The sequence below is a fragment of the Crotalus tigris genome, unplaced genomic scaffold, assembly GCF_016545835.1.
Source record: "Crotalus tigris isolate CLP2741 ecotype Arizona unplaced genomic scaffold, ASM1654583v1 scf7180000017666.27876245, whole genome shotgun sequence".
NCBI lineage: Eukaryota > Metazoa > Chordata > Lepidosauria > Squamata > Viperidae > Crotalus > Crotalus tigris.
The window spans coordinates 1,642,189-1,654,602 of record NW_024096551.1 but is presented as its reverse complement, the minus strand read 5'-3'; positions in this window follow the sequence as shown (position 1 = coordinate 1,654,602).

The following is a 12,414-nucleotide window of genomic DNA, read 5'->3' as shown; positions in this document are numbered from 1 at the left end:
TTCACAAGATTAATACTGTATGGAACAAAACTGACTGAATCTGGATGTTCTGTTTCAGATACCACGGAGCCTTCTCTCAGAAGGTAACAAGGAAAACACCATGAAGAGGATGTGTAGCATCCCAGACCATCTTGCAAACCCTGCTCAAGCAACGCTTATATCCCATGTCTTGGATGGAAGGGAGGGAGCTGCCAATGATCTTTTCAGCCATTCTCACCACTCTCTGCACCGCCTTCCTGTCTGAAGCAGTGATGCTTCTAAACCAGACTGTTATGCTGTTTGACAGGATGTTCTCAATTGTTCCTCTGTAGAAAATGGTAAGGATAGGGGAAGGAAGATGTGCTTTTCTTATGCGACGCAGAAAATGCATGTGCTGCAGTGCCTGCTTCATAGTGTCTTGCTGTTGAGCAACCAAGACAGCACACCCAGGAATTTGATATTGGTAACCATCTCTACAGGTGAATCATTAATGCAGAAAGAAGGGTGGCTTTGCCTGCCTTTTTTGAAATCTACAATGATCTCTTTGGTTTTTCCAGTGTTTAAAACTAAGCTGTTTTCCTTACACCAGTTCACCAAGCCCTCAAGCTCCTTGTGGTAAGCACCCTCATTGTCATCATGAATAAGGCCCACTACTGTTGTATCATCTGCGAACTTCACAATATGATTGATGGCAAACCTAGCACAACAGTGATGGGTCAACAGGGTGAACAGCAGCGGACTTAGGAAGCAGTCCTGAGGAGAACCTGTGCTCAAGGAAGTGGTGTTAGAAATATTTTGGAAGCTGGCACGTATTGGGTTGTATATTAGGAATGAACTCAGCTGTATTGCATTCTATTAAACTTAGTAGGACTAAAATCCAGTTTGGTGATAGTGGTTAAGACATCAGTCTAGAAACCAGGAGACTTTGAATTCTAGTCTTGCTTTGGGCATGAGGCCAGATGGGTGACTTTGGCCAATCGTTCTCTCAGCACTAGGAAGCAGGCAATACAAAACCACTTTTGAAATTTTGCCAAGAAAACTTTACTGATTTTAAGGCATGAAGAAAAAAAAGCCCTCTCTGTAGTAATATGCAGTGCTTTTTTGTAAAAAAAAAAAAAAAAAGTGCCGGAACTCACACATGTCATATCACCCGCCTTGCCTACCCTACAAAGTTCCATCCAAAAAAGGTGCCGGAACTCCATTCTGGGCGTTCTATGACAAAAAAAAAAAAGCCCTGGTAATATGAGTGTTGAAAATATTGGGTTAAGAGAAAAGATCTGATGGTTTGCTATAGACCACCAAAACAGTCAGGACACACAAATAAAGATTTATTTATTATTCCAAACACAAGCCGTCAGATAAATTCTTCATTTGGGTGGATAGAAATTTTTCTTTTGAAATACAGAGGTGCGCTTTAGGTGCTCTTTCTGGGTCCTTACCACAGGAGTTTATTGAAGATATTAAGATTTTGGGAACTTTGGGTGCAATGACTGTGCATTGTTAAAGTTCTTGATTTACAGAAAAACTTGGGAGGGGCAGACACAAAGCATGGATTTTAGAAAAACTGACTTTAATAACTAATAGGAAGATTTTTGATTGTTTGTATCACAACAAATTGTGGCAAATTCTTAAAAAGATGGGAGTACCAGACCATCTTATTTGTCTCTTGAGAAACCTATATGTGGGTCAAGAATCAACAGTGAGAACTGGACACTGAACCACTGATTGGTTCAAAATTGGGAAAGGAGTTCAGCAAGGCTGTATTCTATCACCCTGCCTATTTAACTTATATGCAGAGCACATCATAAGAAAGACAGGGCTAGATGAATCAAAAGTTGTAATTAAGATTGCTGCAAGAAATATCAACAACCTAGGATATGCAGATGATACCACTCTAATAGCAGAAAATGGAGAGGAACTAAAGAGCCTTTTGATGCGGGTGAAGAAGGACAGTGCAAAAGTTGGCTTGAAACTCAACATTAAGAAAACCAAGATCATGGCATCCAGCCCTCTCAATTCCTCGCAAATAGATGGGGAAGTGACAGATGGAGGTAGTGACAGATTTTATCTTCCTGGGCTCCAAGATCACCACAGATGGGGACTGCAGCCAAGAAATTAAAAGATGCTTGCTCCTGGGGAGGAAAGCTATGGCAAATCTAGACAGCATACTAAAAAGCAGAGACATCACCCTGCCAACAAAAGTGCATATAGTCAAGGCCATGGTTTTCCCAGTTGCAATGTATGGCTGTGAAAGTTGGACCATAAGAAAGGCTGAGTGCAAAAGGATTGAGGCCTTTGAACTATGGTGCTGGAGAAGACTCCTGTGAGTCCCTTGGACTGCAAGGCGTTCAAACCGGTTAGTCCTAGAAGAGATCAACCTGACTGCGCTTTAGAAGGCCAGATCATGATGTTGAAACTCAAGTATTTTGGCCATCTAATGAGAAGGAAGGACTTAATGGAGAAGAGCCTAATGCTGGCAAAGATTGAGGGCAATAGAAGAAAGGGACGACAGAGAATGAGGTGGCTGGATGGAGTCACTGAAGCAGTAGGTGTGAGCTTAAATGGACTCCAGAAGATGGTAGAGGACTGGAAGGCCTGGAGGAACGTTGTCCATGGGGTCACAATGGGTCGGACACGACTTTGCAACTAACAACAACAACAAGGAAGATGTCAGGGGAAGATAGCCTTAAAGCAAAGGCATTATACTTGTCTGTGTTTTTTTGAAAAAGATATTAAGGTGAGCACAGCTTCAAACACTTCAGTGAGGAAGAAAACTAGGAGATTTCTAAAGCTAATGTAGTTGAATAGAGAAAAAAGGTTGAGATTAAGGATGAGTACTTATGGCAATGGAAGCAAGGATAATTCCTGAAGAATTCTATAGAGCTGTAGCTCAGAAGTATAGGAATGAGGCCAGGAAGGCAAAGATGGAAAATTACAGCTAATAAGAGACAAAATGCAACAAGAAAAATATTTCTTCAAATATGCCAGCAGCAAGAGAAGGATGAAGTTGGTTTATTACTTATTCCACATGAAGAAATTTTAATAGATGACCTAAGAGAAAGCAGATGAGCTCAACTCTGTTTTGCTGTGGCCTTAACAGCCAAAGTAAATGGCAATTTAAATTGTGAACAAACATAACAGGAAGTTTCAGGTCAGCAAAGTTATGTTAAAGCAACTGCTGCTAATTCAAATGGCTTCAGTGTTTATGTTTAATGACCTGGATAACATAGTTAATGGGCATCTTATCAGATGGCAAAGTTGGGAGGTCTGGCCAACACTCAAGATGACAGAATGAAATTGCAAATGAATTTGGATAGTTTGGGTGACTGCTAAGAGGAAAAGATGTCCTTTTACAGAGAAAAATATAAGGTATTATATTTAAGGAGAAAAATGTAAGTTCACATATATGCAAGATAGGGAATTCATACACACACACTCCATCAGAAAGAACTTGAATGTGGTCATTGATACAAACCAACAGTGTGAGACAGCAGCTAAAAGGGCTAATGTAGTTGGTAAGTAGCATTAGAACAGGCATGTCAAACTCGCGACGTCACATGACGTCGCGCAACATGTTGGGCGAGTTTTGCTATTGCTGGCAATGGGGTGGGTGTGACTTCCACATGATGTGTCCAGCCCGCGGGCCGGCAGTTTGACACCCCTGCATTAGAAGAAGCATAATATCAAAGTTGTGGCTTTGCAATCTGCAGTTAAATCATAATGTTAGGCCTACCATATCTGGATTGTAAATTTTTCATAATTGCTAGTTGGAGAGCTGCATATCTTTTTACTGCCATCTAGTGGTTACCTAGATTTTTAAATCTAGTAGCCCTAAGCAGCATAATTTATCTGTTTGGGATTAATGCTTTTTATATCTTTATTTTAGTTTATAAATTATGATTTTGGTTTAACAGTAAACAGTGATTTGTAATTTGTGATGTTCTGTCTTACCTTATTCAGACTATTTCATACTAGCATTTCTTCTTCTTCTTTTGCTATATCTGTTATCGGGCATTGGCGATCATGTTGGCGATCCAAACTAGCGTTGGCTTAATGAAATTTTCAAAGCAGTTTCTCACAGCTCTGGTTCCAGTCCTGTAATATTTCTAGGCCAATCAGATGGTCTTCATTCCTCAGAAGACAGATTTAGAATACAGTAAGAATAAGTTTTCCTTCTGGTCCCTGAAACTCAAGAAGCAGAAGAGATAGGACAATTGCTTGAAAAGTGGAAAACTAGCTCCAGAAAAGAAACTGACAATGTAATTGCAAAAAATAAGGGGTTAATGATGATAATGATAATTATGATTTTACATGATTTGGATTTAAACTAAACTAGAAATAAATTAGTTCAGCTTCTAAAAGCCATGAGATTACAGAAGTTCAGAACTGCTTTTGAACTTTTTCAGAGTCTTCCGGTGGAAGTGCCCTCAGCTTAGTCTGCCTCAGTGAGGATATAAATTCAAGAAATAATTGATTATGTGTATCATTGGCAACTTCTGGAGATAAGATGATACAGATTTTAAGTAAAGATAGATAGGCTGCAGTAGCAATGTCATTTTGATGGGTGAACAAAGTAGCTTGAAAGCACTGTACCTGAGATTGGTATATTCTGGATAGTCCCACATAATATTATGGGCAATTAAGTAAGTGACCTTTGAAAGGGATCTTGCCATTATTATCAATTTTATTCAGCGATGCTACTATGGGGAAAGTACAGGGGAAATTAAAGGAAGCCTTTTTCCTGCATTTTTATAACTGCCTAAAAAAAATTTAGATCATTTCTATTGTTGGTAAGATCAACTTGTGAAATTGTGGAAAAGGGGACAACGGGAAGATTAGGAGAGACAACATTACTAAAAATGATTTTATATAGATTCTGGTTGGCCAGTCATTGTTTGACCATGGATAAATGGTCTTGGTGATTTGGGGAGTGCTGGGGAGAGAAGCAGCTAAACTTTGTAATGTCTTGGAACTTTTTAACATCTTGAAATTCCTTGCAACTTGGAAGCCACTAATCCTGAAAAGAAAACAAGGGAAAAATTGCTTGGACTTATGACTGAAGATTCTGGCTAGTATTTATCAGCTATAATTTAATTAGGAGCTTCAGTATCCTCTAGCCCAGGTATGTCAAACTCGCGACGTCACATGATGTCCCGTAATGTATCGGGCTGTTTTGCCATTGCTGGCAATGGGGTGGGCATGGCTTTCATATGACGTGTCCGGCCCGTGGGCCGGCAGTTTGATACCCCTGCTTTAGCCAGATTAATCATCCTGATCATTTGGAAACATAATGGCTTATGTAGGGGGGAAAGGGAAAATGCAGTATAGAAGCACATTCTAATCCTTTTTATATCCACACATTCTTGATTTAAATCATTTTTCTTGGATTGGTTTGTCTGTAACTTATTGTTAAGACTTTAGATAATTACAGTTTCCCTAATATCTATGAAAAAGTATCTTTTGAATATAAACAAGTGTTAATCATACCTAATTAGGAGCCGTGCTGGCACAGTGGTTAGAATTGCAGTATTGCAGGCTAATTCTGCCCACAGCCAGGAGTTCAATCCTGATGGGGCTCAAGATTGACTCAGCTTTCCATCTTTCCGAGATTGGTAAAATGAAGACCCAGATAGTTGGGGGCAACATTTGTAACCTGCTCAGAGAGTGCTGTAAAGCACTATGGAGCGGTATGTATGTCTGAGTTCTATTACTATTGCTATTTCTAAAAAAAACCTCCATCCATATTGTTGCCACTTTTACTTCAAAACAAAAGTAGTCATAGAACTCTTGTAGTGTCCAACATTTGCTCCCATGCACAACTGAGACCTTGCATTGGCAAAATGTGGCTCTCTCCAAATGCTATTTACTCTCAAATGTACTACCTTGAGAGTAATATGTCAGTGTTAATACAGCTAGTCTTTAACTTAATGGCAATTCATGACCATTTGAAGTTATGCCAGTGATGAAAAATGTTATTTTCCTCCTTTAAAAAATTAGTTTATTTTTCAATTGAATTGTACAGTTTATATGCTACATTAAAAACTCTGAAATGATTTATCTTGGTCTGACTTTTTACATCTCAAAAACCTGGCATTTCAACAGGAGTGTGTAGACTGTTTATATCCAGTGTACAATTGTCACAGCATTCCTGCAGTTACATGATAAAAATGTAGATGCTTGGCAATCGGCATGTATTTATAATGATTGCAGTGTTCCAGGGTCATGTGATCATTATTTGAGACTTTCCCAGGGGACTTCTGATAATCAAAGAAATGGAGATAGCAGTTTTGCTTAATGACCATGTGATTCATTGAAAGATTATGGTGGTTCACTTAATGACTGCAGCAAAAAGATCATAAAATTGGGCATGACTCAGTTAAAATTGCATTGCTTAGCGATGGAATTTTTGGTCCCAATTCTGGTTATAAATTGAGACCAGCCTGAATTAGTTTGAAGGTATATAGCAATAGAATAGTAAATCTTTATCTAAATCTGGAACTTCAAAATAGAAATGGTAGCCTGCCTTTTTTTTTAATGATTTGTCTAACACACATTTGATCCTAAGGCTGCAATACTATGAAAAACCCACTGAAAGTGGAATATAATTCTCTGTAAATCTGTACAGGATCATGCTGACCATATTTTTCCTTTCAAATGAGCAAATATTTAAACAGGTGAGCAATTCTTAAGGTGTTTTTTTTGCAGTTTCTTTTAACAGTATACCAAGTTATTTTGAAGTAGAATGAACATTACAGTATCTAGTCTAAAGTACATTAATACATTAAAAACACAAAAGGACCCTCTCAAGATGGAACCCTATTTCAAGATGGAATAAAGAACCCTCCTATCTTGAAATATCTTGCCATATGCATAGTCTTATTTTTGTTGCATTATTGCTCAGTCATCAAGCCTCTGTATCTTCCATGCCATTAAATGAGACCCAAGTACTAAACCACTTTAAAAGATGTTTAAATAAGTCATACTGTATTTTTTATTGGCTTCCAAGTTGCCACAGCTTGCTAGGAAAGTCATGTTAAATTATTTGTCCTGTCTGGGAATAAAATGATGAACAAAAAAGAGAAAGAAACATGGACTTTACTGTAAAAATTTTTTGTGTTGGTTTGCCTTTTTATGAATCACTACACACTTCGTATATCTTCTTCTCTTTTTTCCAATCTGTAGTATTATTCAGTTTTCTAATCTGAACTCAGTATTTATTAAGAAGGAAGCAGCCATCTTATTTTCTTTTTCCCTGACTTTGCTTGGCCTTAGCAAACAATGTAATACATATAGTATATCCTTCCTGTTCACAGAGAATTAGATTGGGCATATGTAAAACAATATGGATACAGACAGTATGGAAAGTATTCCTTTGTTTTTTCACATTTGACCTGGAGATCTTTTTTAGAATTTCGTCAGCCTCTATGGCAATGTGTACATTCCCAAGAGCAGGTCTGCAAATATAAAATTATGCCAGACTTATCAATGCTGGAATATTTTCCTATCTTTGCTTTCATATTTCAAGTGAAGTAACCACTTTTGTTTTTCTAGTAGCAGGATATATTTGTGACAATCATTTTTTTCACATGTGACAATAACAATGCTTTTAAAATGTAATTTATTTAGGTACTTATTTCCTGATCTTCAGGATGTTACCTGGGTTAATAACACGGGTCAAAGAAAACATTTTCTTCTCACAATGAGAAATACAATCCTACATAGGAAAAATGCTATGCCTGGTTGCTCTCATCCTTCTTTTTAACTAAAGGAGCAGATAGATTTTATTGAAAGACATAGACCCCTGTGAGCATCTGCTCACAAATTCTCATGCCTTAGAATTAATTTATAGGAAAAGGTGCTACTAGACTGCTATTTTTTTTACCACTGTCAAGTAACATAATTCTTCTCAAACAAAGCTTTCATTTTACTGTTTTCTTAGTCAAACAAATCCTTGTGTTTGCCTGCAGGAGATAGGAAAAGGGAGTAGAGTCAAAGGAATAGATGGTCATGAAAATTGGAAGCATACTTTTAAGAATTTATTAGAACAGAACAGAAAAGAACAGAACAGAGAATTATCTAAAGTAAATAATGCTTATTTCTTCAAAGACATTTTATTATTAAATGATAATTTTATATCTAGCTTCTCAATTCAGATTTATTGTACAGAAGCTCATTCAGGCAATACAATAACATGTAGAACTCATTACATATCTTGTGGCATGCACCCACCCCTTCAGTAGGTTTTGCTATATATGTAGAATATGGGTGCCCTTTCCCCATTGTGCTTTTCCTATGGAACTTTCTCCCACCAGAGATCAGAGGAGGAAGCTGCTGGCCTTTCATGGCCCTAAGTATCTACTTCTGTGCCCAAGCCTGGAGCCTGGAATATGTAAAGGGACCTATCTCCTGGTTGTTTTAGCAATTTTGCACTGTGATACTTCCTTGGCTGTTATATATTTTATGTTGTCTATGTGTTTTTGTTTGCATTTTGATATTGTTTGCTTCTCAGACACTCTTGTTAAGATGGGTGGCTGTACAAATCAATTAACTAAATAAACAAACATGGCTGCCTTATGGGAAACTTTTTATATAGAGAATTGTCCGTGCAAAGATTTTGCAAAGATTTGCCCTTTAAGAGGAAGAGTTTTAAATTAAGTCAATACTTGTGTTAGATTTAATTTTTTCTGTTTGCTTCTTTTACCCCCATAAAATGTCCTTTAAATTAAGGTAACCAACTTTTTTACAATGAAAAGGAGGACACAAATAAATTGAAGAAAAAATATCGTAAATAAAAGAAACATTTTATTCATTGCAACAATAATACAGAATACACTATAATATGATAAATGCATAATAAAAACATTTTTAACAATATTTTATATTGTAATTATGTTTACACGCCTATTAATTATTATTTAAATGAATTCTTTTCCATTGAATGACTATTTTTTGTCAATGTATTATCTTCTAACAATATATTGGAAATATCTGAACAAGAAATATCCTTCATATTGAATTTTACGGCAAGTGCTTGATTTCTCTCTTTTCCAAAAATCATTAGCAATTTTAAAAATGCTTTCAACTGCTGCATTAGTTCCAGGGCAGCACAACATAAATTGAACAAGAATAAATAAATTTTCACATGGAATATGTTCATTTTTGAAATGGCTGAATATTTCCACCCATCTTTTATCAATTTCAACGTGTTTATTTTCCCATTGTATTAATTTTTCAGAATTTAAAAATACATTCAGTCTTATAATTTCTTCAAAGAGACAATTGTTGTCTATTTTAATGACTGGCATTTCTTTAAATAAAAACTCAACACAAGATTCAATATCTGTCCAATATACTTGCGATAAAGTCAAAAAACACCATTGAAAACTGTTATTTCCTGTGATGTTTGTTTCAGATCATTCTTCGATATATTGAAAACATGTTTGATAAAAATTCTGCACTTCTTTGATAAACTTTTCCGTTATGCCTGGATTTGATTCCTCTAAGTCTGACAATTTTCTTTTTATAACTAAAGGAAGAAATTTTTCTTCAAATTGAGTTTTATATTGAAGGATAAAGTCATTCAAAATAAGACTAACTTCTGTAGCTGAAATGTGTTCACCTTCAATCTTTTGAATCGTTTTGTGAAAAATAGATGCTTGATTATGTACAAAATATATTAATATCTCAGATATTTCATTATTGAAAAACGATTCCAGGATTTTAGGACATTTGTCTAAACTTAAAAAATATGGAGAGGCTCAAATAATTGTAGAACACGCTCTATAGCAGGTGTTAGAGCAAACCATCTAACTTTTGAATATCCTAAAAGTTTTTTGCATTGAACATTCACTTCTTCACAAAATTGTTTTAAAGTAGCCACATGAACGGTAAAATGACTAAAATACAAATAAATTGTAGTTATTATTACTTCTACATCAATTGGCATGGCATATGACACCGTGTTGATTGCATTTGACAAAATATGTGCATTACAACCTATTCCTAGTATTTTCTTTTGGAATAAATCTTGTAATTTTACGTACATATTATTCATCCCTTTGCGTCTTTGCCCACCAAAATTTGTGTTTCTATTATCAGCTGTTAGTGCAACAACTTTGGATTTCAAATTGTTTTCATTTATTACTCTGTATAGATGGTTTGACAAAATTTCAGCAGTTTTGCCCTCAATGGATTCTAAATTTAAAATTTTTACTTGAATGCCCTTGGTAACATTAAAATATCTTACTAGTATTGGATACAATTTAGTTTCATTATGATTGGATGCATCAGATAAAACTGTTACAAATGCTGCAGTTTTCAAGTCTTCTGTAAGTATTTTGTCACAGTAATTTTTAAATACAGATTTAATAATAGCCTCGCATTTTGTCCTGGTGCATGAAAATTTAGCATTGTGAAACTTTTTCAATAATTTAGTTGTACAATCCATACTACGAAAACTGATTGTGAATTATGGTATGGTATGGAATGCAAATGTTCCCTCCATTGCAACTAACTGTTTTTCATCTTCAGAATATTTCGAAGTTTTAAAAAAACTTGTTACTTTACAACTGGAAGCAGATGCATCTGATCATTTCTTATGTTTCTTAGTGGTCAAGTGTTTTGTAATAGCTGCTCTGCCCCCAACTGCAATACAAAATTCTCCGCTGCAAATATTGCAGAAAACAATGTTATCCTTCTTTGATATGATGAATGGAAATTCCTTATTCAATTTATCGTTGAAATGGCATTTCCTCTTTTTTGATTTTTCCATCCCTAAATGGAAGTTAGTCTCCTCCAGGTATCTTTGGGACTAACTAGGACACAGGTTGGCAACCTGTGCCTCCGGAGCCGCATGCGGCTCTTTGAGCCTTTCCCTGTGGCTCCCAGCCTCCTCTGCCATTTACAGAGATAGAGACAGAGAGAGGCACTTGCGTTTCCCTGCTTCTCTCTCTCTGTTTGTGATTGTGTGTGTGTGTGTGTGTAAAAGAGAGTAGACTCACGGTGTTCTCCGACAAGCTGAAAAGCTTTTTGGGTGGGGCTCCTCCCTTTGCTGCGTCTCTGCAGGAAGCAGGAAGCAGGAAGGGCAGGAGAGAGCTAGATAGTCAGCTATGCTGACTCAGGAATTCTGGGAGTTGAAGTCCATGAATCATAAAAGAGCTGAGGTTGCCTACCTCTGAGCTTGTTGGACTATGGGTGAATCCATAGTCAATTACCAATAAAACGTGAACACCAGGAATATAATAAACTATAAAAGTTTAATACCATCACCGATCACCAAGCTTTCGTCAGATACTTCTGACATTGTCAGGGTTAATGCTGGTCTGTGGGAGAGTGCCTTTATAGGTGAGCTGTCATTTGCACACGGCTCCTAGATCTTGTCGTAGGTCCTAACTGATTTAACTGGTTTTTAATTATGGCTTCCATACTGATGACTCCTCTTTTCTTACTTTTACTGCTTGTGGGTGTGTCATTATTCCCCTCTACCTCCCACTGTCTTGAATTAGGGAGGTTCTTTCCTCCCCTTTTTTGGTCATTCGTATGTCTAAGTTGTTCCCTCTTCACACCTCCGTGTCTCCTACCTTCCTCCTTCTTCTGGTCTTTACTTGCTCCCCAATTGTCATCCCTCATTCTATGGGGGCGCACTCTCAGCCTTTCTCCCCATCCCTTGCTTTCCATTTCCCTCTCTTTGGCTGCATAAACTCCGTTTCTGTCATTGCCATTCCGTCTGACATCTACTTGCTCTTTCATTTGCAGAGACAGAGACAGAGAGAGGCACTTGCACTTCCCTTCTCTCTCTTTCTCTGTCTCCGATCTTCTGCTCACCTGGCCAGCTGGCCTCACACTGTTCTCCGACAAGCTGACAAGCTTATTGGGTGGGCTCCCTGCCCTTGCTGCATCTCTGCAGGAAGCAGCAGAAAGCAGAGAGCAGCAGCTCTCTCTCTCTCTCTCACACACACACACATACACACACACTTTTACTTACTTAGTGGGGGGAAAAGGACTGGCAGACTAAGGGCAAGAGAGAGCCAGCCCAATAACAATGTGTGTCAGTTTGTCGGAGAACAGTGAGGCCAGCTGGCCAGGTGAGCAGAAGATCGGAGAGAGGAAGAGAGAGGAAAGAGAGAGAGAGGAGAAAGAGAGAGAGAGGGAGAGGAAAGAGAGAGAGAGAGGAGAGAGAAAGAAAGAGAAAGAATGAGAATATGAATATATGTTGTCCTTACTAGACTTTTAGTAAAGAATGTTTAATGAAATATTTTGATTTTTTTAAAGTTAAGAGATGAGATATGGGGATAATTATGCTGTATTTAAAGATGGTAGATAAGCTACTAAAATTGTTTTCACCTGTTGGGATGAAAGAGAAAGGGTTTTTTTGCCCTCTTTCTCCAACATAAAAATTTGTTTTCTTTGTAGCAATTCATTGATTTCATAAATGCA